The sequence below is a fragment of the Gobius niger genome (genome assembly GCF_951799975.1).
Source record: "Gobius niger genome assembly, chromosome: 10".
Classification (NCBI taxonomy): Eukaryota; Metazoa; Chordata; class Actinopteri; order Gobiiformes; family Gobiidae; genus Gobius; species Gobius niger.
Window position 1 is genome coordinate 21,967,709 of NC_136861.1, and position 26,087 is coordinate 21,993,795.

Below are 26,087 nucleotides of genomic sequence, written 5' to 3' on the forward strand. Positions count from 1 at the left end.
AAAAACAGCGGCCTGTTCCTTTAAGTACTACTAATGTCATCCGTCCATCTTCAATAAATAAATGACCACATTAATATAGCGCTTTAGGCACTCAAAGCACTTTACATCAAGGAACCAGTTACCCATTCAGACTCACATTCACATACCAGTGTACGCATACACTGGAGGCAAGGTGGGTGAAGAGTCTTGCCCAAGGACACAATGACGATGTGCAACTGAGGCATTCGAACAACTGACCGTCCAGTCACAAGGCGACCCGCTCTACTGCCTACACCAGAGGAGGATATCTCCTCTGTGCCGATGACTCCTGTGGGTATCTCGTTAAATACAGTTTTGCCTTTTGGCTCAGCTCCTCCACTACAACAACAACAACACAACGACTATGCTAAAATCAATCAGTGCTCGTTTCAAAGACATGCTTTGTGATGAAGGCAATTAGAGTGTTGAAATGATCAAGTGAAGGCATGAACATCGAAAGCAAAGACACCCATCCATAAGAAGGGAAGCAGAGCGTTTTGAGCTCTTGAGAATTACAGACTGGTGTTTCATTTCTCAAACAGAACAACACAACTCCAGGTATTTTGAGGGAAGAACACTCTAAATCTTTAAATTGTTTTCATCATAATATGGGTAATCATCGAGTTTAGAGGGAAATGCTTTCTTTGGGCAAGTTTCCTCACTACGCCTTGCCACCTATAAAGATAAATGCGTCCAAATTAATCAGTCTTTAAACATGGTCACCTTTGATAGAGGACAGCAGGTAATGCTCTCCATAGTGTCAGGGTCGACTAATAGAGAAATGGCTCTTACATGCTTTAAGCTGAATCTTTTCTCTAGCTCTTTACAAAGCCAAACATTATCCAGGTATTGAGCATTGCTAGATTTCTGCCACAGTCCAAACATTATACCTGCTGAGTTGCTGACAGGCTCGTCATCCAACGAAACTAAACAGTAACTGCACTTTACTGGAAGAAATGCATGAGCAAAGTGGAGGGGAGTTCAGCATTTTTCTGCAGATTAGGCCCATGTTTTCTGTAAACACTTGTTTTGAAGCGGAGGGATTGTGTGGAAAGACCTATATTCCTCCTAATCAGCCGCTCTTTCCATCAAAGAAGACAAGCCTCATCTCAGGGATATGCTCCTGCCGGGACACGTCGGTGCTAACTTTAACACACCGTACACAAACAAACCAAACATTCCACTTTTAATCTGCCCTTTTGCTTCGCCGAAAAATGTCCCGACTGGGGCGTCCTAATTTGTATGACAAATTTGGGCAACTGCCTAAACCGCGCGTTTCACTCAGTTACTTCATTGTCACGGCAAATCCAAACTCATTTCTGTCTAATCTGCTCCTAGTTAACCTATGGCAGCTTGAGTATCAGGAAATGAACTTTGACTCCAGGCGGCTGACTACTGTACTTCCCCCCAATCACATCTATCGTTTGTCTGACTTTGAACGAAAGCGCTGACAGGGGAGGGGTGTGTCCGTGGAGACCGGATAGGACGAGGAACCGCTTTTCCACTTTTCCCCATAGACGTTCTGAAAAACGGAGGATTCAGGTAACAATGGCGGGAGGGGGGAGGGACTGGATGCTTCCTGCGATCAAATGTTGTCAAAAAACAGACTTAAGCGATGGCCAGAGGAGCCAGGCCGGCAGTGCGTCGAGGTCCACGGGGGCAAAGACACACATGGTTTGAGTTTGGGACCGTGTACGGCCAGGATGGAGGGGAGCGGCAGCCTGGTAGTAGCAGGAACACTCCAATTCTCACTTCCTGCTTCTGCTGGAAACTCGATCCCGGTGCCCACAGTCGCCATCAACACTCCAAGCAGTATTTGGCAGCAGAAGGGAAAGGCGTGTCCGAGCCCATGGCACCACATCACACTGCATCAGCCTGTCAGCACCCTGAAATGGGGCTCCGAAATGGGCTGAATAGACGTCGCAAATGCTATTGTTTATAACCCGGCTAATTATGTCATGAACGAATCCAGCAAGCCCAAAAAGAAAAAGGCATTTACCCTGTCAGCTATAGGGGCACAGTTAAGGTCCTATTTTATGCTTTGTTCAGGCTTTCTAAACTACCCATGAATGACCCCGTAGCCTTGATATTTTTGCTGTAAAACATAAACAGTAATGTCAAGAGAAGACTACAGTATTGCTGTAATTAAATATACCGTACTTATACTTAAGGCACAAAGTGGTTGAATCATCAACAGCAGCAGCCAAAAATCTAGCGAATCTGCGCAGGGAAGAAACTTTGACTACCAAATGGATCAGAACAAGTTTGGTGAAGGTTTCTGGGTTCTAAAACTTCATGGATTACTCTGTGTGACGTATGTCGGAGTGTGGGGGCTTTGAGGGAGGCTCCAGGTATGTTTTTTTTAATGAGAATATGACATTAGACTGAGAAAGAATACAGCGGTAATCAACTTTGGGCTTCAGATGTTTCATCCTGGATTAAGGCTGCACAATATATCGCACAAAATATCGTATTGTGATATTAGGTGATGCAATAATCGTGTCGCAAGAAACCAGAATATATCGCGACATCACCATAGTCTTCATCGGGCACATGCTTTGCAAACTCAGCCAAAAACAATGAACAGATCTTAAAAATGTGTAATAGTTAAACTTTATAATAAAAATAATGATGCATCGGTTTTATATAGCACTTTTATGGACCCTCAAAGACGCTTTACATTGCATTATTCATTCACTCCATACTTGGTGGTGGTAAGCTACTATTGTAGCCACAGCTGCCCTAGGGAGGCAACCAGTCTGCGCCATCAGCTCCTCCGACCACCACCAACCACTCACACACTCAGTACATTTGCCAGGCTTCCTGGTGTTCCCAAACGGTCTCCCATCCAAGTACCGACCAGGCCCTTCCCTGCTTAACTTCCAAGGTCTGACGGGATCGGGCAGAGCAAAGGCGGTATGGCCTAGTTAGTTAGTTTCAGTTAGTTACATTTTACCCTCGTTTTGATCCTGATTTTGTGTTTTTGATGACTTCTGCTAGCTGAAAATGTTGAGATTTGTGTTTAATTTGAATGGAACATGTGTTGAAATGGTTTGGTAAAATATCATAATAATATTGTTAGTGCCGTATCACACATCGCAGGTACTTCAATATCGTGCCGCCCTAGCCTGGATGTTAGCTAACAAACACATTTGCTCATCTCTTCCTTGTGGGAAACTTCTTATCTACAATTTCCATATCAGCCATCAAAGGGCCAGATATTTGGCTACGTTTTCCACATAAAAAAACTATGCTGCTTACCTGTAATGTTGTAAATTATTTGTTATTACAGAGGTTAATTGACCAATGCATTGAAGTGAGACAAAAAGTAAGACAATTTTACACACATGATTTGATTTCAGTCCAGCTTGATTTCTTCCACATGCAGTTATTTACTTAGCATGTTTGACTTTAAGTAATAAGACATCATAAGTCCAGTCCTCGCAATCACTGACTACATGCACCGATGTGTGGAGCCGCAAATTAATCAAGCTGGCGTGTCATTCAAACACTCCGGCTAAAATGCAGACACGCCGGTTTATGACTTTATGAACCGTTGAGTCCTGAGCCAGTCCAAGCCTAGCGTACGACTTATGCAGAAAGAGGGGGGAAAAAACTAATACACTGTACATGGTGACACATGAGCAGAGGCTGTAATTATAGGCTTGTGCAGGCATCTTAATTACCTTTTCTAACTGAGAGCTAAAATCAACGTCAATCAAAGCTCTTCTGGAAGACGAGAACTCTAGCTGACCTCGCCGTCCCACCTTGACAGCGGAAGATGACTCACCTCAGGAGCCACAGGTTACAGTTGGTCAAGTAAACACAGCGTGCTAATAACGCCAGGCAGAACGCAGCGGGGACCAACTCCAGATCTTAATTTGAGCAGTGATTAAGTAAATTCAGCATGAGGTAGGAGTCCTGTGACAATTAAAACCCTGTGTTCTCTCCTCATTTTAAAATTTACATGAAGACAAGGGGTGGACGTCATCTAAAAACTTGCATATGTGTAAACAACTATGCTATAAATTCACAATAAGAAGTTACCTGCCACTTTAGGAAACCATATACCATTTCAAATTAAAAAATGCTAACAAACTTGGACATGGGGTGACATTTTTATTGTATAATGGTCGCCCGGGCCTGTTTCCTCCACTCCTGTGCATCGCCCTGTCTACTTTTCCTTCAGCCCATGTTGACAACAAGACGGAGCATGCTCACTGCAAAGCTCTTGGGGCCTGAGAGGGATTGTGAGATTAAACTGAATTTGAATTCCTTCACCTTAATGTGGCAATTACCCCCCTCCATCTCTGTGCCTCGCCTCTTCTACGCACCTCTCTATAGCAGTATAACTTTGAGCCTATTCCTGTAAAGGTCTATTTTTCTTGTATTTAACGATCTATTGGAAGTTTGAGTTGTATTTATTTATTTTTTAACCTTCCTGATGCTACAACTTAAACCGTGCAAGTAAAAGCAAAGGGAAAAGGGAATTCTTGTAAGGATTTAAATCACACTCTTTGGGCACGTCATAAGCCTGGTTATTTGTGGCTAATAGAATTAAGCTGATTTCCAAACCTGTGCAACTCTCTTTCAAAGTAAAAGAAGGTACAAGTTTGGAGCTTGGAATAAAAGTTTAAAGCCACTTCTTTTTTTGTAAAATTGCACACAACCTTTTCAAATCCCAAAACACTGAGTCCATTTCACCACTTTAGCCATGGTTTGCTGACTTGTCATGACTTCCTTTCAGCACATTTCCAGACTCCAAAAAGTGGACTTCTATGCAGCAGACACTTGAATTGCCTACTCTTATGCAGCGACTGACGGACAGACAAGTGGTTTGAAAAAACATGACTGAGAGGCTGCATAAAAAGAGGAAGTGCACCGTCGGCGGGGGGTACGGGGACACCAAAAGATTGGTCCTTCAACGGACTGAGTTGAAATACATCTTCAGAAGTTTGAAGAGAAAAGACTTTGTAGGCTGTCCAAGAAAAACGTGGGCTATCGCGCCGTGTGCCCGGAGAGGGAATAGCAAGAGGCTCCTGTTGTGAAGATGGGTTAGATAAGTTGGAAATAGCACAACCATGAAAAATAATCATAAACACAAATAGGAAAAATGCAAAAGTAACACGATAGTAATGCTGACAGTTATAAACATTAAGTGGTGAATTAACAGAATTAATAGAAGCAGTTTTGGATATTTTGCAATGTTTGTAAAAGCTTTTCCAGCATCCCAGTTGTCACCAGGGTTGCACATTTGTATCATGAAACACGAAAGGATACAAGCACAGCTTCAATTTATTTCTATGGCTTCACTTTGCTCTCTTAACACCGTAACAGCTGAACGGAGCATTTTCTCCAGTTTGGCTTTGCCCAAATCTAAAAGCTTCTTGAAAAACGTGTCAAACAGCAACAAAAATGAGAAGAAAATGAGGATGAAAATGCAACAAAAAAGTGATGAAAAAAAAAAAAAAAGTGATGAAATAGGGTAAAAAAAAGTGATGAAAAAAGACAAAAATGTGATGAAAAAAAATACAAAAATGTGATGAAAAAGAGACAAAATGCGATGAAAAAGCAAAGAATAAAAAAAAAGAAAGCAATTTAAATCAGTTTTGTAGGTCTTTCAAATGAGGCGTTACTCTGGCCTGTAGGCTGTGAGCTCCAGTCGAGAAGCTTTAAGAATTGGGTAAAGCTGAACTGGGGAAAATTTGTTTGCACAAAATATACATGGATGTGTAGTGATGTATTGTGAGAGTTGGAAATGATTTAAAGGCCTGGTTTAATCTTTCTTTGCATTTTCCTCTGTTAAAAGTTCGTTCAAAGCTATACTTTCTATCACAAATGCCCTTGCATACATCCTACACACAGATCTTTGATCCCCTTTGGGCCTTGACTCACTTTTTCTTGCTTCTTTACACTGTTGCCCAGGCCACGCTTGTACCCTTAATATTTTATCCCCGAATGGCATCATGTTCTAATCTGTTCTTTCCAGTTTCTTTTGTTGCCAGTTAAGTCTCTCTGCACCAACAAAGCACCAGTAAAATATCTGCAGTGAGATCTCCAAAGCGAGAGTCGTACTAGTGGGACTGATATAGTCTTATAACTTACTACGTGCCATGATGCCAGCTGTGCCATTGACGTACATGGAGTTGGGTATCAAGCCAGCACAAGCCTTTATAATTGTGCTAGATTTATAGGTGTGGCGCTCCGTGTTCAGGATCTGATTGCAGATTTTTTATCCTGATACCTTGTAAAAACGCAGTGTACTACACGAGTTGGCATAGACATTTTGCTACCTTTGATTTTAGCGTATAGGATTTCCACCTAAGAAAGACTCTTTTTTTTTCTCCCTCCAATCCTTATCTTGAGCAGGGCAAACAGAGGTCCTAGAAACTGACATGCCTTCCTACAATGTTTAATTAGGCTAAAACAGAGAGATAGACAGGGGAATTCCAGTTTGGGATAAGGAGAGCTGTAGGGCAGGAAGGGTTGGGGCAAAGTAACTGAAAGAACAAGAAGGAGGTGAAAGTTGAGCACCTTCTTGTTGCAGAGAGTTGTACAGGCTGAGTGAATCTGTTTTCAAGGTTGGGATCCAATGTGAAGTGTTAGGGCTTTGGCTCCTGCATTACACTAACTTTTCATTTAGCTGCAAAATAATATAAACCCTGTGGTCTCAAAAGCCTGTGACTCTTGTATTAGTTCAGCAGTTCATCTTACTGTCTCGAATGTTCATGTTTCCGAAATTTGCAATGTAAATGAAATGTTTTAATTTGAACATACAGCGGGAGGAAAATGCACGTGAACGCTTTGGAATTTCTCACATTTCTGCCTAAATTGGTTATAAAATGTGGTCTGGCCATAACATGTAAACATTCACAGGACTGGGAGGAAAAAGTAAGTGAACCCTTGCTGAACTGCAACAGTTTTGTAAAAGAGGAATGGTCCAAGATTCATCCTGATTGTTGTGAGCGTCTAATCTTCACATGCATTTTCCTCCCACTGTATATCACAAATCTAAACAAATGTGCATTACTTGTCATATAAGTGCAATTTGCTCCCCTCCCACCACCATAACTGGGCAGCTCTACGGTGAATGAAATGTATGTGATAACGTGTTTGTATTTCAATTTTTATCTGCAAATACTGCTATTAATAGGTTTCCTGTAAGACACACTTTTTTCATGTTAAGAGACCAGTATTGCATTGAATAGCAGCGCTGTGCTCAGATGAACTGCATCAGATGAACGGACATTTGCAGAGCAGATGTCCTGATACTGTAGATCTGTCATATTCAAAGAGAAGCGCCAAAGAAACATAAATCCACACTTCATAAAACAATGTGTAAACTCTGACATACTTCTGTTATCTAATATCAAGGGCTGTTTATACTACACCGCGCAGAATGTCCCTTCATAATGGGGAATCTTGGCTTTGGGCCAAAATGATCAGCGTCAGACCACCCGTGTGTGCATATAAAACTTGGCTCTGCTGTCCAATCACTTTCATAGATGGACACTTTTATGGGACAAGCCGAAAAGAGCGGAGGAAAATGTCCGAACCGTTGTTTTACGGCTCTGTTTGAAAAATCAGCTACAAGTAAAACAAACAACCAGAGATGTGCTGTGTAGCAGGGGGCCTGAGATCCGTCTCAAGGTAATAAGTGTTCATTAGTAGTAATAGGCCAAGAGCAGAGGAGAACACTCAGCACTGGATAAATAAACACAAGGTCAAGCCACTATCTGTCGGTGGTGGCTTCTTATTTAGCACAGCTTTGGAGTCGGCATTGTGCCAGTCCCAAGCCTGATAAGAGCTACTTGGGGTGTGAATGATCTGAAAACCCTCATCTGATCGATGCATTTTTGACAAATAAAGGCTCTTCTTAGAATAAATATGGCTGGTGCCAACAACAAGATAAACCGTCCCCTACTATATCGGTGTATATACAGCCATAAACAAACATCTGTAGTTACTGACGAAGCTTATTGAGGTGAGAAGCAAAACGTTCTTATCACTAAAGCAATCCAGTATAAATGACTTGATCGAAGTAAAAACCAAATGCCAATATTAAACTGAATCAAATGCTGATATTTTGTAGCATGAAACACTAGGTGGGAGTTTATCATATCCACTCCAAAAGGGAAAAGTTGGATGCAAAGAAGTGAAGTAACAGTCAGTCCTTGAAAGAACAGACCTTATGACACCCTGAGTTATTAAGTCTATTGATGTGATTATGCCGGTGCCTCAGTAAGGGGGACAGTCCAGTTAATTTTGTTGAAGAAACTCGAGATGCTTTTGCAGAGAAACTGTACATGTGGATAATATAGGTCTGAGTATACAAATCTTACGGGTCATTGTGAATGTTTTAAAGTTCCACTGGTGTTTGGTGACACATCTTGATTCCACCTGAGCCCATGCAGAGAAATGTCCAGATGCCCTCCCCCCCTAACAGCCCTCAACATAAACATGGTTAGGCTCTGCTGGAGCACAGGGAGCCCCCAGTTTATTTATGGACATGTCTGCGTCTGGGACACAATTATAAAAAGACAGATAGAGGAGGTGAGAGACAAAGGAAAATGGCAGGCAAGTGGAACATCTATGCTCAAGGTGCCCACTGTGACCAAACTGTGATGTGGCCCACCTACAGGGAAGAGCCCACAAGGACTGTACACGGGACTGTACACGGGACTGTACACGGGACTGTACACTGCTGCGGCTACACCTGGTATACTGCATAGCGCTGTGCGGAATTCAATTACTTTATACAATTTGGAATAACATTATGACCACTGACTGTTGGACTTTTTTTTTTACTAAATTACTTTGTGCATTTTCAAAACAAGCCGTAAATATGGCAAATAGGTAACACTGCTATTATTTAGGCAGTAAAATATCCCATTATCTTAATGGGATATAGCTATTGTGCTCCCTATTCAAAACTGTAGCTCTCAGGAATAGTGTTTGCCTTCCAAGAACATTGTAAGATGTAATACTGCACATACTGTATATACCTAAGGGTCAAACAGCTGAAAATTACGGGTATACTTATTTATTAATAACAGTATAAATGTCATGTCAGCCGTAGCAATGCAGTTATAAAGATGTCAGAAACAACAGCCGAGTGGATGAGGAACATTTGCTAAACACTGTTTCAGCTTTGCTGAACCCACTTTCACAATATTGTCCTGCTAGAAGCTTTAGCACAGGTGTCAACTGCAAAACATTACTGTCTGACGCACTTCGGCCAGTGCCCATGGGCCGGTCACAGGGTCATCAATTGAGAGCCACCCTAAAACTTACAGCTAATAAATGCAAGCAATACATGTATTTACTGTTAACAACCATTGCACTGAAGACATGAATCCAAATAGGTTGGGGCTTTACTGAGGCACTTTTTATAGTCTCGCCCACACAGGTAAGGCTGGCTTAAAGGCGGGAAAAGTCAAGTGACTGTGCGAGGTGGGGGAATTCAAAGAATTTTCCCAAGGAACTAGTAAAACCTTTCCCTTTTCATCTGCACTGCACCATCTATTACAACGGTATCGGCCCAATCGAGGTTTTCACAATCGTCCTTTACAGCTTAATGGCTTGAGAATCCAGACATCGTAAGGTGTCTTTATGGCTTTATGACTATGACAAATTTCATAGCGTTACAGTAAAGCGCGGGGAAACACAGGACTAGACAACGGACTGTTACGTTTCCTTCATAATCACCACAGAGACCTTGACACAGACCTGAAGCTTTGATGAGACGACACTGGTGCACACAACTGACAGTGCACTTATACACTCTGTAATCTTGTTTAGAAACGAAGAGCAGAGTTAGGGTATAATTATAGGAATCAAAATACTCTAACGGTACATATGAAACAATGGACTTTTTTGTGTTGTTGTTGTTGCATATTTCAACAGCCATGATCAACAGTGGAGGCCTGTTGAGTTCCTGAAAGATCCATGATTGTCATTGATGTTAAGACGACAACAGAAACATGTCTGACTGGAAAGTATTAGCTTTTGCTCATTTAAATAGCGGTTTTGATTTGATTACAATTGATTGTGTAGCCCTACATTCATGCAGAACAACTGACTAACCCACAAACTTACCGGCTAAATAATTAAACACGCCGTTGGTAGTTGTCGTCATAGTCTAACCATCTTCCTATCATCTAAGCGCGAATAGTATTTTTATTGTTGCATAAGGCAGTAAAAGTGAGCGATTAGCAGTGGCCTGACACAGCATGTGCGTCCCACCACTCTGCACACACATAAACATTACACAATCACACCAGCTCCACGTAATTAATACCACGCTGCTGCTGCTGCTGCTGCTGCCTAATGCCTGTTTATTTCTGCCCCTTTCTGTGAACACTGGGCCTCTGGGGACGGTGATAGCAAAGTTAGTGGAGAAATACAGTTACAGAGCAACTGGCAAATGTTTTCTCCCCGAGGTGTCCCAGGCAGCAACAAATCAGGGCTGAAAACTTTCTTAATCAAACAGTGTTTATCGGAAAATAAGTTTACCCTCTGGGATGGCGTCGACTTTTGTTGATTACAGAAACCAAGCAGCAATTGCATCATTCAGTGTTATAAAAAAAAAACAGAAATATAAAGGTAGAAAGTTATGAGAGAGTCGAGACAAGTTCATGATAAACTCCTGATTTTGCGTTTAAAACAAGGATTTTATTGAACACTATCAGCTTGTTTTATGGTTATAGATCAATGTAGCATGTAGCAAAAGTAGTCAGGAATTGGTATTGTTCAAGCAGTACCCAAAAGAATCAAACCATACCCAACCCTAGCAGTAGCCACTTTTACTCCAGTAGCAATGAGCAGACGAAGGGTGCAAAGACCCAGCGGGCAACTACTGCCCGGCCAAAGCCTCCTTGGTTCATATATCTTGATACGTTGGCTACTGGCACTGAGGACTAGTGCCATTTGTATCCACCCTCTCCCTGGCCACTTCTGTTCACTCACATTTTCCACAGCCCTTTCCCCCAACCTGTTCTGCCTCTTTCCTCTGTATACCTAAAAGATAGAAAGAAAGCAAAAAGCCTCAAATAATACTGACTTCAGACACATCAGTTCTAACTTTTCAATTTCATAACTATAACAATGAGAGCTACAAAATGGTCAGATCATAAACAAATATGCAATATTCATTAAAGGGATATTTCAGGATTTTTGATATAGGGCCTCATTTCCTAGTTATCTTGTTGATTTCTAAAGATTTTAGTTTTTTTTTCATTCATGCAGTCCTTATGTTTGACGAGTTTAGTGGTGCTAGGCAAGTGCTAGGCTAGCACATGTTTATGGTAACTAGCCTGCACTAAAAACCTCTTCAAAATCATCGGGTCGTCCTCCAGACGTTGCCATATCTGATTTGTTGAAAGCTCCTTTGTGAATTCCACATGTAGTAATGCCGGCCACAGGGAAACAAACTACTGTAGATCCGGTAACCTAGCAGATCACTTCGCCGCTGCTTAGCTTACAACCAGGAAGCTGATGCTGCTCAAATATAAGTTCTTTTAAATGCAAAATGGTTATATTAAAAAAATTATTCAGTCAACACAGACATTTATATTGGTAGTCTGGTGTTATAAATGATTTGCTTCAGGTGCACTGTGCTTGGGTCAGACTGTTTTTAATGCAGGCTACTAGTTACCATAGACATGCACTAGCCTAGCACTAGCCTAGCACCACTAAACTCTTCAATTATAAGGACTGCATGAATAAAAAAAAAGAAAAACTCCAGAAATCAACAACACTCTGGATGATTAGGAATTAAGGCCCTATATCCAAAATCCTGAAATATCCATTTAAATCTGCCTTGCACTTTCACAGTGCAAGCTTGAATTGGAGCTGATGAAGTAATATGATAGACATTAACTCTTTGGGTCACCACGATGACACTGAAATATAAAACAAATGAATAAATCAGCTTAACTTAACCCCCACCTGAATAGAGAACATTTTCACCAGTTTGGCTTTACCCAAATCTAAAAGCTTTCTTGGAAAAAGCGTCAAAATAGCATAAGAAACAAGAAGTAAAACGCAACAGAAAAGCAACAAAAACTCAAGGCAAAGGCAACAATGCAAGGAAAAAGATTACTTTAGATCAGTTTTTTAGGTCTTAGCTTTCAAATGAGGTGAAATGGAGAATAGAGAAATGCACTCGATTAAGGCGGATGGAAAGAGGTTAAATAAAAAGCAAGCACTGCCATGAGAGGTCAGCTGTATCTTTTGTACAAGGTCAGGCTTATAAAGTGTGTAGCTACTTGTTTGGAATTTAAGATGTTAAAAAAGACCGTAACGCATCAGACAATTTTGACTAAAATAGAAGAGGTGGTTTATGCCTTGGAGCCGAGAAACAGATGTGTGGATGAGTCTCGGCTGGCGGGGTTTAGAGAGGAGAAAGTGCGGCCTTTTGTAAACGGACAGGAAAACACTACACCAGAGATACAGTGTACACCCTCTAACTTCCAACGAAAATCATGTGCACTGATTCTATATTTTCTTCATATTGTTCGGCTGACAGCTCCACATCTATAGCCTCTCTGTGTCCAGCTGTTGTGGCCCGACACACGTGCACCCCATTAGGGCGCTGCTGATTGAGAGCTGTAGCTCAGATTGGGGTGGGGGGGCAGCAGCGCAGGGGCAAAGGCAAAGTGATTCATTTTCATTGAGCTAGGGTTTCCTGTGCCTGTTTAATTGGGGCATTGCCAATATTACCCATAAAGGCACCGGTGTTAGGTTGCAGTCTCTCCACTTTAGGAGTGAAATGTATGGAGGAGAAAAGGTGGGGAGTGTTACGGTGTGTTAGGCCTGTAAAAGAGATGCTGCCACTAACTACGGATCATTAACATCGACCACAGGGCGCATAACGGGGCAAGAAAAGCCATGTGTTGAACACAGTGCACTATGAGCACGGCCCTTAACCTGTAAAGTTACTTTGCTGGAATAGGATTATCATTAAAGGCCTTGTACCCAATTTTTGGAGCTTGTTAATTTCAAATAATTATGATCCAAACATATTCCAAAAAAATATTTTGATTCTTTGTTCAAATGAGTTAATAAGCAGATTTCACCACTTGCATGGAGCAGAGTGACCCCCACAGCATCTGTTTTTCTACAAATGCTGAAATTGCCCCATTTGCAACTATACCTCATGTAGCAGGGACTCGGAATGTAGTTTAAAGGGATATTTCAGGATTGCTAGGCTAGTACTAGGCTAGCGCTAGGCTAGTGCTAGGCTAATGCTAGGCTAGTGCTAGGCTAGCGCATGTCTATGGTAACTAGTAGTCCCAGTCCTCCAAATGTTGCCATGTCTGATTTGTAGAAAACTCATTTGTGAATTCCACGTGTAGTAATGTCGGCCGCAGGTAAACAAACTACTGTAGATCCTGTAACCTAGCAGATCACTCCGCCGCTGTGTAGCTTACAACCTGGAAGCTGATGCTGCTCAATTATAAGTTATTTTAAATGCAAATTGGTTATATTTCAAAAAATATTCAGTCAACACAGACATTTATATTGGTAGTCTGGTGCTAAAAGTGATTTGCCTCAGGTGCACTGTGCTTGGGTCAGACTGTTTTTAATGCAGGCTACTAGTTACCATAGACTTTTACCACTAGTTACCACTATATATATATATATATATATCCAGAAATCAACAACACTCTGGAAAACTAGGAAATGAGGCAATGTCAAAAATCCTGAAATATTCCTTTAATAATTTATTTTTAAAGGATAATCTGAAAAGAAAGTGTTTTGTAACTAGATCTTATACAATTCCATTTAAATGTAACACGATTTAGAGAAGAAAAAGAGTGTTGTTTAAGTTCAGTTGAAAATACACCAGCAGACTTTATTGGAGCATTGCACTGCACAGTCTGCTTGTGTCAATGATTAACTATTACTGATAAACAGTTGATTCAGAGCCATCGACTAGACAGACATTTGCTCAAACTTCCTGGTCCATATCTCGAACTCAAACTGGCTCACTTTTTCCCTTTGTGCCAGTGCAGTAAACAAGTTCTTGTGAACCTACGCTCTCTCTCTCTCTCTCCCTCGCGGGCATGTGAGTCCCTATACGCCTGCCTGAGACGGACGTGTTCGCTCAGGTCCTCGAGTTTGGTTGGCCCGCGGTAGCTCTTATCATAAGCCATTGAAGGATTTAGATGATTGATTATTATGAAGAGATGAGTCATTCTGAAAAGCTTAGAGGAGATGTGAGAGATAAGCAGCGAGAAACAGTGTTGCAAGGATTCATTTCTGTTGTGGCCTTAGTAAGCTGTAGAGCAAACAGGCTGTCCACAAAGAGGAACACACTGTGGACAACTTGAACTTTCTATGTGATATTTCTTGCATTTCTGTTCCTCTTTGAAAGTACTGGTTAGGAATCATATTGCTAAATTAGCTTTGCATCTCACTAGATTTAGGAAGGGTACTTCAGGGCTCAGGTTTCCACTAATCCAGTCAGCATTCGCCAGGCCCACAGACCTGAATTTCTGCATACTCCAAAATCTGATTTGAAAAGAAAGATCAGTCACTAATCAGCAGAGCAAAGCAGTGTCAGTGTAGGGAAGACAAATCAACAATGAAATACATTTACGCTGTTATATACAAGATGTTACTTAATATACCCTATACATAGACAATAGGCACAGATAATATTGTAAATAACATCACAGTCGTACTACATGCAGCGACCAATCAAAAGTGGCCCCACCTGTTCCACTGAACTGTCACTATCTCACTCATACACATTCCATAATGTCTCAACTGACAAGGGCCAAATGAACCCGCCAGGTTTCTGTATCGCATTTCGCAAATACCCAGACATAGTGTGCATCTTTTATTTCAAAATACTGTATTCGGAGACGATGTGTGATGTATTGCTTTACTTTAGTTTACTCAACGTGCCGCTCTTTTCTGTCGCTTGAACAAAGTATGACAGCTGTACAGAGAGGGCAGTTAGCTTTATGGAGGTTCACCTGAGGTTTATCAGTGTGGTCGGTACACACAGAAAAACGCGGCGGCTTTGATCTTCAAAGAGAGATGAGCTCCAATCAGGGGCAATAAGAAGATAATAACGTCAATCTACTGCTATTACACAGTAGATCACAGGGTTAGAGCAACAAGTGGAGCCCCTTGACTCTGGCTAAAAGGAGGGTTTGATGTGGCCACAGTGCCATCTAGTGGTGACTCGTGAAGAAATCACTTTTGATCGGGAGAGTAAGTAAATAGAACAGACACCAAATGCTCATTTTGCCTTTACATCTTATATCTATCACCAAAAACACACCACAAATCAAAGTCTGCACTGTTGAATCATACACTCAATATGTTAGCGGTGTTGAAAAAAGCTATTTTGCTTCATATCAGGTCCACACCTGCATTGAACTGTGTCCTGTCAATCGTCCTGAATGACTGTTGTTTCCAAGTGAGACAATGGCGCCCTCCAGTGGTCGAACTAAAACGTTGCAGCACTCTGAACTGCAGCGTGTGAGGCACAATTACCTCTTCAATACTATGAGGTCTAAAGTTACTATAGAAGTAGCCAGGGGCATTCTGGAAGAGCACAGAAGGGCCACTGGCTCTGGCCCCTCAATTTTCCCCTTAACCTCTCACACCTGTCTTGACCAAGCTTTACGCAAATCCAAAAGCTGAAAAGAAACGCGACGAAAACCAGGATGAAAACGGAAGAAAAATGTGCCGGAAAAGCGACAAAAAAGTGACAGAAACAACAAAAAAGTGACGAGAAATAAAACAAAAAACCAACAATAACATGACAAGAAAAAAACAAAAAACAACAATAAAGAGATGAAAACACAACAACAAAGCAATGAAGAAAAGCAATGAAAAAGCAAAAAAAACAAAAAAGCCACAAAAAGTGACAAAAAAAGTGACCAAGACATAAAAACATGACAACAAAGTAATGAATAAGCAACAAAAAAGCCACGAAAAGTGACAAAAATGTGATGAAAACACGGCAAAAAGCCACACACACAAAAAAAACGTGACAAAAACTTACATCAGTTTTGTAGATCTAAGCTTCTTTCAAATGAGGCGTTACACTGTTGCTCTCCAATCAAGAAGCTTTTAGACTTTGGTAAAGCCGAAGCGCATTTTCACTAATTTGGGCCAGGCTGGTCAGAGTCCAGGGCCGTTTTTCTGTCCCAGTCCGCCCCTGGAAGTAGCATCCAAAATGTGTCCTTCTTCAATAAAAGTAGACAATTATGAAAAGACTCTAAGCATCCAAGTATCAACCTTTCCTCACTCACTAGCAGGCAAGTTGATAATTATAGTTGTGAAGAATAGTGCGGACAGTTATGAAGAGAATGTGGATAGTTATGAAGAATTACTCATTGATTGACTGTGGAATCCTTCCGAGGGATTTTCACAAAAGCATTATAATACAATTAAATGGGGATTTTCACAATAAAAGCAGTATAATACAACTAAATGAGGGTTTTCACAATAAAAGCAGTATTATACTAGCCTGGTTTTACCATACCCTCGTACTTACTTTGTTGTGTACAAGGGTTTGGACTTTCTCAATTGAGCTCCGTTATCAGGTGGGAGGGGTGAACTCCTTTGAAACGATTGGATCTGATTTTCGCTAGCATTTGGTCGTGACGTATGTAGTGCACCCGAGTGAGTGAAGCGAGCTATCATAACTTCTTGGGGACATTCCTTGCACATTCCAAGGCTTAAGTTTAATTTCTGGATATTTGGGAGCCGAGCCAGGACGGATTGAAGAGCTTCCATAACCTTCGTATCCGCCGCCACTGCCAAACTACAACGTGCAAATCGGCGCAAATGCTTGACGTCACCCACAACACCCGCCTCCCCCGCTCGCTGAATGGTAGGTAGAAAGTCAACCGATGTAACGCAGCCACTGAGATCAAGCCCAGACGTACATGTAGGGAAAATATAATTGACCGGGGGTTTTCCGGATGGCTGAGACCAGGCTAGTATTATACAACTAAATGGGGATTTTCACAAATTAAAGCCGTATAATACAACGAAATGGGGACTTTTATCACATTTTTCACAATGTTGCACAGTTTTTGTCATTTCTGCAGCAGTATTATTCCGAGTCAATCGCAATGGAAAGTTTCTAGTTTCAGTCTGTTGCCCCCAGACTGCACCCTGTCTCTGAGTATGGCCGACCCTGTGGTCTCTTATAACCTCTTAACCCCCGCCTTAACCCAGTACATTTTCTCCAGTTCGGCTTTACCCGAATCTAAAAGCTTCTCAACTGGAGCTTACAGACTATGGGCCAGTTTTTAACTCCTCATTTGAAAGCTAAGACCGACAAAACGAATAGATCTTCTTTCTTGTTACATTTTCGTCCTTTTTGGTTGTGTTTTCATCGCGCTTTTCTTGCTTTTTTGTTTTGGTCGCATTTTTGTGGCTTGATCACAGTTACATTACACAAAAGAATAAAATGGCGCCATAATGCTACAAAAAAGCAATGAAAATGTGACAAAAATGTGGCAAAAAACGCGACATAAATAAGAGCTATGAAAAAAATGACGAAAAAAATGACAAAAAACAGGACAAAAATGCAACAAAAAGCAACAAAGACGTGATAAAGACACAACAAAAACAACAAGAAACAAGGAAGAAGCTAAGATGAGTTTTGAAGATCTGCGGTTTCAAATCAGGTGTTACACTGTAATCTCTCCAGTCAAGAAGCTTTTAGTTTTGGGTTAAAAAGGATCTGGAGGCATGTTTCTTTTGCTTGATGGGTTTTCACTAGTGTCACTTTAATTTTTAGTTTTAATTTTACTTACTGACTTAATTGTGATGTTTAGGATGTTAGAAATGTGTTAACGTCTTAGCTTCCGGCAGAACTGAGCACACTTCTCCCAATATGCCTTTACCCGAATCAAAAACCCTCTTGAGAAAGCGTCAAAATAGTGAAAAAAAAAAAAGAGAAGGGATACAAAAGCAACAAAAGAGCAACAAAAACGCGGCAGAAAAGCAACAAAATAAAAATGTGACAAAAGTGCAACATAAACATGACAAAAACGTGTCAGAAAAGCAACGAAAAAAGAGATGAAAACATGACAAAACCACAACAAAAAAGTTACAAAAACACAACTAAAAAGTGACGAAAAAAGCAATGTTTTCTTTCAAATGAGGCATTACACTGTTGCTCTCCAGCCTAGAAGCTTTTAGATTTGAGTGAGCCAAACTCACCTCCATCATGGACAGACTGAGACACCCTCAGCGCAAGAAGGAGCGCTACCGCAGGGCTTCTGCATCGAACAGTCAGTCTGTGGATGCAAAACAACTTTCTCCAACTAAACTCAGACAAAACTGAGATCATTGTTTTTGGCCCACAGACACAAAGTACCTTGAGTCTCTCTCTCTAAAACCAAAAAATCAGGTTTGAAATCTAGGAGTAATCATGGACTCAGGCCTGAACTTAAACAGCCACATCAAAGCAATAACATCAGCTTTTTACCATCTGAAAAACATTGCTACGATCAGAGGAATAGTGTCAAAACCAGAGAGACTTATCCATGCATTTGTCTCCAGCAGGTTAGACTACTGTAACAGCCTACTCACTGGCCTCTCTAAACAAGCTGCAGAACATCCAGAACGCTGCTGCTCGAGTCCTGACAAGAACCAGGAAATACGACCACATTAGTCCAGTGCTCCGGTCTCTGCACTGGCTTCCTGTCACTCAGAGAATAGAATTTAAAACAGCTCTTCTTGTCTACAAGTCTTTTCATGGTTTAGCACCAAAGTACATCTCTGACATGTTACAGCCGTATGAACCATCTCGGGCCCTGAGAACCTCAGGGAGGGGCCTCCTGGTGGTTCCCAGAGTCAATAATAAACACAGTGAGGCTGCGTTTCAGTTTCATGCAGCTAAAATCTGGAACAGTCTTCACGAGAATGTGAGACAGGCCTCAACCCTGACAATGTTCAAATCCAGGCTGAAAACAGTTATTTTTGCCCATGCATATGACTGAAAGTATTTTATCTGCACTCTTTCCTTTTACTTTAATTGATTAATTTTATGTTGATGTTTTTATTGATTTTATTTTAGCTTTCTTGTAATTTTCTTTTCAACTGTGAAGCACTTTGAATTGCCTTGTGTATGAATTGTGCTCTACAAATAAACTTGCCTTGCCTTTCATCCCCACTGCTGTTAGACTGTACAACAAGTCTGTAAAGTAACATCTGCAATAACCTCTTGACTATGACTGCACCTGCACTGCTGACATTTCTTTAGAATGTTTATTTTATTTTACTGCATATACTTTGTCTTTTTGTTTATGCACTTTTTGCCCCCCGTATTATAATCGGTTTAGGTTATTCTATTTTACTGCCCTTTTGCCACCTTGAAGTTTCTCATAGTCATTGTAGATCAGGATACCTCTATTTGCAACAAGTGAATTTCTCCAGTGTGAGATCAATAAAGATTTATCTTATCTTAAAGTTGAACTGGGGGGTAAGAGGTTAAACAATGAAAACAAAGTGGGAAAAAAAATCAGGTAGAGGGCTTTTAAATGAGAAAAAATTCTAAAATAGATAAATACAATGTTATGACACTTCACGCTCACTTTGGTGTCAAAGCTTTTGAAAGAACAGGTAGCTCGTTTTAGTAGTCACTCTTTTATGACTCTTTAGCGCCACACTGGTAAGCGGCCAGAGGTAGAAATGCACATTTGTTCTTACACTCTTCATCCACTAGAGGGCAGCACAGTCTAGCATTTCTAACAAGTGCAACTGCCTATCCGGATCTGTCCACACATGTGAGGTATTTCATTACCAAGCAATTAAAAACGTTCCTTGTATTTGTAATAATGGGTAAGTCTATTCCCCTGACCACACACAGGCTTACCAACAAACTATACTACCGATTCCACGGCTTAAATCACTGGACGTCACAATTCTTTGTTTATTTGACATGAAAACCAATGTCAGCAAATCCTCAACACTGTCCCATATAAAGCCTTTACAATCCTATTTAAGTGCGTGGCTTTCATTCGCTCAAGGCCTCCTATTAAAGTGAACTAATAAGACCTGTCAGTGTACAAGCTAAAGATTTACACACACCCACACACACACAGTAAGGAGCCTGGTGGTCTGCTGCGTCCCGGGGAGGTCACACTGGCAATTTCACGCTTCTCTTCACACCAAAAATGTCCCCTTTCTCCTTCCCACCGTGCAGCCTTGAATAGGACTCAAAGAGAAGTGCCCACATCCTGAATAAAGATGGCTCACTTGTAAAGGTGTGACGATGCTGGGAGTGACGTTGCCTTGACGACCCACACCCCAAAAGGCAAGGTTTTAGAGGAATGTGCGGGGGAAAAAGAAACACACAAAAAAAGCACAAAGAATTGGTTTGCCACCCAAAAGAAAAAAAGAAGAAAAAAAACTGTGCCAAAAAGATTGACCCTGTGACTTTTGCAGGAAAAATAAAAAAAAGCCTCACCTGCCTACATTCCGGTCAAGGCTTTATCACTGCACCTCACACAGTCGTCAGCCACATTTTTGCACCTAATAAAGTGGCCGCCGTGTCAGTTTACATGAATGCCTCTATTGGGAGGTGTATGTGTAGCTTCCTTGTGGTCTATCTCAATGGGCCGCTGTCCATCTCTGTCGGCGCAGGCTGACAGAGATGGACTGTGCTGTACTGTGTGTCTTTTCTGTTTGCCCTGGACGAGTGGATGAGGGTCAAAAACAAGTCAAGACGAAGAAGAAACCATCTATACATTCATTCTCCTTGAAGAGATATACAAACAGGTAGGTAGGTGGGTAGATATCTATCTATCTATCTATCTATCTATCTATCTATCTATCTATCTATCTATCTATCTATCTATCTATCTATCTATCTATCTATCTATCTATCTATCTATCTATCTTTGCATTTTTGAGGCAAACTCCTAAAACAAACAGAGTGAATGAGAATCTCTGAACTGTTCTTGGTTTCAAGGTGGAATTTCGCTCAATCAATGACTACAATCTCGGGCAGTATTTTACAGAAGCTGCTTGCAGCGCTCTCACGCACAGGCTGACTGTTGTGGGAAAAGTCAAATTCCTACTGGCTTCCTCATCATACTTACATACAAACACGAGCTGCCTTAGTTGTGGTTTCCCCAGTGGTAATCTAAAAGCAATCTTAAAACCATTACCTGCAAACCTTTAGGCCCTGAGTGTCTGTGACCCCCTGAGCGAAAAGAGAGCTCTGCCTTCTTATGAACATCAACAGAGACAGTGAGATGACAGATAACTAAGAGATAATTAGTCTGAAGAGTTCGGTAATAACATGTTTTAGAAACAATGTATATTACAGTATTTTTGTTGGACGTGCCTGGCTTTTTTACTTGACGGATATTGAATGATAAAGAATTCAATGCACTTGAAATAGAGTATCAGCAAATTTCCAAAGAGTTGTGATTATTTGTAGATTTTTATACTGACATCCTTCCTAATGCAAGAATCACAAGGCCTTTACCCTGACCAATGACCATCTGCCACAGATAAAAGCACAGAGCCTAAATGTGCCTTTTTTTGGGTACAATTTGGTCACAAACAGTTGAGTTCATGGCGAGAAAAGAACATTTTAAAGGCAAAAAAAGCATGAATGTAAAAAATGAATCCAGTATCCTCCTGTATGGCCTCCTTCTCACATATAAATACGTACACCTCCAAAACAAAGGTGCCATTTTCCCTCAGGACGGGTCAGCAGTTCTCACCATAAGACAGCCAGGGGCCTGTTCTTGGTCCGAGACTGCGGCCCAATCTCAGGCCACCCTCTCCTGGCTCCGCCAGCCCCAAGTGCCCCCCTCCAACACCACCACTACCCTGGAGACAAGCTGCCCATTGTTCACTCACTACTACTAAATGACAGTTCTAGCCTCTGACAAACTTCACTGCTCATGCAAACAAATACGAAGACACACAACATCCTTGTTCAATTCTCAAGGAAATCAATAAATGGTTATCCCGTATCTACCACACTTTTTATTCAGGTAATGTCAAGCTAGTTAAGGTACTGCCAAAGAAATGCTAACAACTATTAGGCCCCTATGTATGTCCTTTATTTCTTTTTGGGGTGGACAGTAGTCAAATCAAATTGGGTGTCCTGTCATTCACTCACAGTCAAATGCGGATAATGTGGCAAGCCTCACAGCGGGACTTAGGTTTGGACATGACTAATCACAGCTCGACTTAAGCTCATAAACACACCATTAACACACTTGACCACAGCAACCAGATCTGTTTGCCCAAACCGCCTTGTAAGTCCAGGTTATGTGGTTAGCAACCAGAGATAAGACGTTTAGGCCTACAGCAAATAATTAAGTCAGATAAGTTAGAAAATGCGATACAATAACTGCTATGCTCATTTAGCAGCCAAATATGGTGAATTATTTATTAGTAGTAGTTTGCATGATTATGACATATCAACATAATCTATGCGACAGAGCTCAAGGTGTACAATTAAAAAGCCTTTCATTGTGATTTAGGACTCAACCTGCCGTATACTTCTGACAAGAGCAGATTCCCAGTGCTGAGAAAATGTGAGGTATGAGTGTAGTAAATTCAGGGCTGTCAGAGTGTGACCCTGTGTGTGTTGAGCTCAGTAATGCGGTTCACCACAGGAGTATCATATGACAGCACGGGCAGCTCAGGCAGCGCTGTGAGAAAGTCAAGTCCTGCTTTCCTGATCTTGCCCTCACTTCATTAGACCAGCAGGATCATCACCACCACCAGAAAGGATATTCCCGGTTATTGTTTGCCACACATGTACGGAAGATCACTGCATGCAGGAAAGACACAGGGTGAGTAGGTCAGGTCAACAGACATGCTCCTGCTCTGTCATTCAAAACACAAAAGGAGGAGGAGGAAGAAGAGGCAGAAGTTGTGAGGAGTAAAATAGGCCTGGTGTTTAGTCAAGGCCCGCTCACTGACACAAAGTCCGTCTTTGTCTGCCTCCCAGGGTGCCACATAAAGGAATTCTTGTGTGTCGGGGGCTCTGACCGAGTTTATTTGACACTTCAGCCCCTTTTGTGCAGCAAGTGTCCCACCGTCAATGCTGGCCATGAGAGTCACTTGGCATTAGACAGAGGGTCCCTCTTCAGTGGAGAAAGGGGGTCTTGTTTGGAGAAGATTTTTAATGGAGGGGAGTGTGGGGGGGTCAGTGTCAGAGGAGGGGCAGCCTGGTCTGTGCACTCTGCTGTATACGCACATATAGTGGGGCTCTGTCCCTGACCAACAAAAGATGGAATTCTTTATTCCTGAGGAAGAAGATGTGGGAGCTGATGAGATGTGCTTCAGCAAAGTGGACACTTCCATAACTCTGATGTGCAGCTGGACACGTTTATATCAGGGCCAGGGCATGACATCAGGTCTGGATAACAACATGTTATAAAGATGTGGCGTCTTTCAGCTCACAGCAACTCGCTATACAGACAACAGCTCCAACAGAGGCACTCTCAGCCAGTCGCTCTCACCTGAATGGACCCTCTGTGAGACAGGTGGGTGGACGACTGACCGCCTCTCTCTGGACACTGTATCCACACTGTTCATGTGTTTAGTTGCACTCAATCCCTCATGTCTGACACAGTGCAGGGCTGTGCGCACCTGGCTCTGCAGGTGTATGGCCAAATCCTGACAGAAACTGCTTTTACTGTATGTGCAGCCAGGCAGAGAGGTAATGCAGCGGCACTGCCAGATTTACTGTCTGAAAAAGTATTGACTTGGACAGTTCAGGATGTGCTCAAAAGGTGTGTGTAAAAGCTGTACACTGTCATACAACAGGTGGACATGAGCCTGTGGGGAGCCACTGGCAAACACACACCCCTCTCTACACTGTACACTACACACACGCTGTTAGAGACAGTTCAGCACACAGGACCAAAACAACCTACCACTTTAGCTCATTGGATTTTGCTGTTATAACAACTTTACCCATATTCAATAACAAACTTCCATTCAAAACACCTATAATATTATCCAAAATTATTTAAAGTCTCACACCTACCGGTCTGATCTTGTCAATCCAGGATTTCAAAGTGACATTATCCCAAAAAGTCACACAGATTTCAGACAGATCCAATAATCCAGGATGTTGCTCGTCATTGTGCCAAAGGAACTGGACACTTCACGAAATGGGTCATGTGTGAAAGTGGCCATGCGTCAAGTATTGAGGACGTCCAGCAAACTCGTCCAACAGCTGGACCTGACCATGCCAGACAAGGACATCCCAAAACAGTGGTACATCCCGTTTTATCCATTATGACTCCATCTGGAAAACAGCAAACATCAACCTCTGCGATGAAGTTGTACCTCCACCATGTTCCAGCCACTATAATAATCCCATGCGTAAAATGTTTTGAGTTCGTTGTGCTGCAAATTCGTGCGGGTGAACGTCAGTATTTCCAGTGGAAATCCAGAATAAAAGCAGGTCATAAAGGTCCAATGAGTCGTTAATCCAGTCTCTCCAACGTGCGTCCTGATGGGATGCGCTCCGGTCCATCGCCTGATACACACTGAGCCATGAGTGAGAGCGAAAGAGGCAGCACATGTTGCTCTCATCAACGTAGGCGCGTCAAGCATTATGGGTAATGTAGTTTTTGCACGCGACTCAGGTTCACATGCTAGTGTAAGTGCAACACAGCGAGATAGCAGCTTTGGTGAGTGGTTATTCACTCTTTATAGATTCATTTTCAAATGTAGCTACACAAAATCGGGGTTTTCGTCTCGTATTGTACAACAGAAATAATGATTAACTAAGTCTGCCTGGTTTGTCAACTTTGACTTTTTGACAACAAAGATGATGAAGTTTGAAAAAGATGCGCAGCGTACTTGAATGTTCATCATAAGTAGGCTATATTGTTATGTCATGAGGGCTGGTGCGTATCAGTTGCCGTCACTCATCGCCTGTCAGTCAGATGCCCGGTTGCGTGTGAGCGCAGTGTAAGCGCTGTGAGTGAGTAATGATGATCATCTGTCGCCTCGCTCAGATACAAAGATGTCAGTGCCTTGAATCACCTCCCAATGAATGAATCTCTTGTCTCTCACCGCACTTTCATGTTCTAACCACCTCCAGGCTTGCATGTATTTCAAGCATCACGGAGATCCAAAACAAGGAGTGGATTTCTTTTGAAGTGAGGAATTGAGATTGGAGTGGGGTAGAATAGGCTACTTTATAACAAACCTTATGTCCATAAATAAACGGATATGTTAAGCAAACAACAAGCAAACAAGTAAATGCAGTTATGCTCTGTAAAACATGTGCATTACTTGGTCTGTTATTGCACACACACACACACACACTTGGTAAATGGTAAATGGTCTCAACTTATATAGCGCTTTTCCACCTACATTAGGCACTCAAAGCGCTTTACAGCAAGGATCCACTCACCCGTCCATACACCAATGTACGCAGACACTGGGGGCAATGTGGGTGAAGTGTCTTGCCCAAGGACACAACAACAATGTGCACTTTCAGGAGGTGGGATCTTCTACTACTACTTCTACTACAAAGTGCGTAAAAATATAGGCCTATTTGTACATTTAAAAAAGGTGGTTTCATTTACTGATTAAAACGTTCAAAATTCTCATTCAAAAACATACTTTTATGCACTTATGTAAAATTGTCTTTACGGCCTTACTCCATTTACCCTTTTCTGTTTGTTTCTGAAATATTGTTGAATAAAAAAAAAGCCTCTTTATAATGTATGAATTTGTTTGCAATGAGTGAAACAGTGGGGATAATTATTTTGTGCGTTTTGATATGTAAATTTAAATTATATCATTATCACGGTCTGTTGAATTTGTGATCATAAATTCATATCTGTCATGTTCGCAGCCGGTCCTGTTCCAGTCCTGCTTTTCCTCCGGCACCTCATTTGGCTCTCCTCCAGGACACTTTGGGAGCACCTGAACTGCACGCGATTCTGTCAATTGCAGGCACTTGATGGCTTTCTTGTGTGTCGGGGTGAGAAGTTGCTTGAGGTTGGCGAACACGGCGTTGCGTGACTGCAGCTCGGGATGAAAACACAAAGACATTGTTTTCTGTGATCAAACCCCCTTTATAG

At 41.7% G+C, this 26,087-nt stretch overlaps 1 long non-coding RNA gene across 1 annotated transcript in view; it reads right to left on the minus strand.

Annotated features, from left to right (window-relative positions):
- Nucleotides 1–24,531, minus strand: part of LOC306968507 — a 61,645-nt gene extending 37,114 nt beyond the window's left edge. Inside the window, exon 1 of the long non-coding RNA XR_013793260.1 lies at nt 24,029–24,531. This is a non-coding gene — a long non-coding RNA (uncharacterized lncRNA). The remainder of the gene's footprint in view (nt 1–24,028) is intronic.
- Between the last annotated feature and the right edge of the window lie 1,556 nt (nt 24,532–26,087).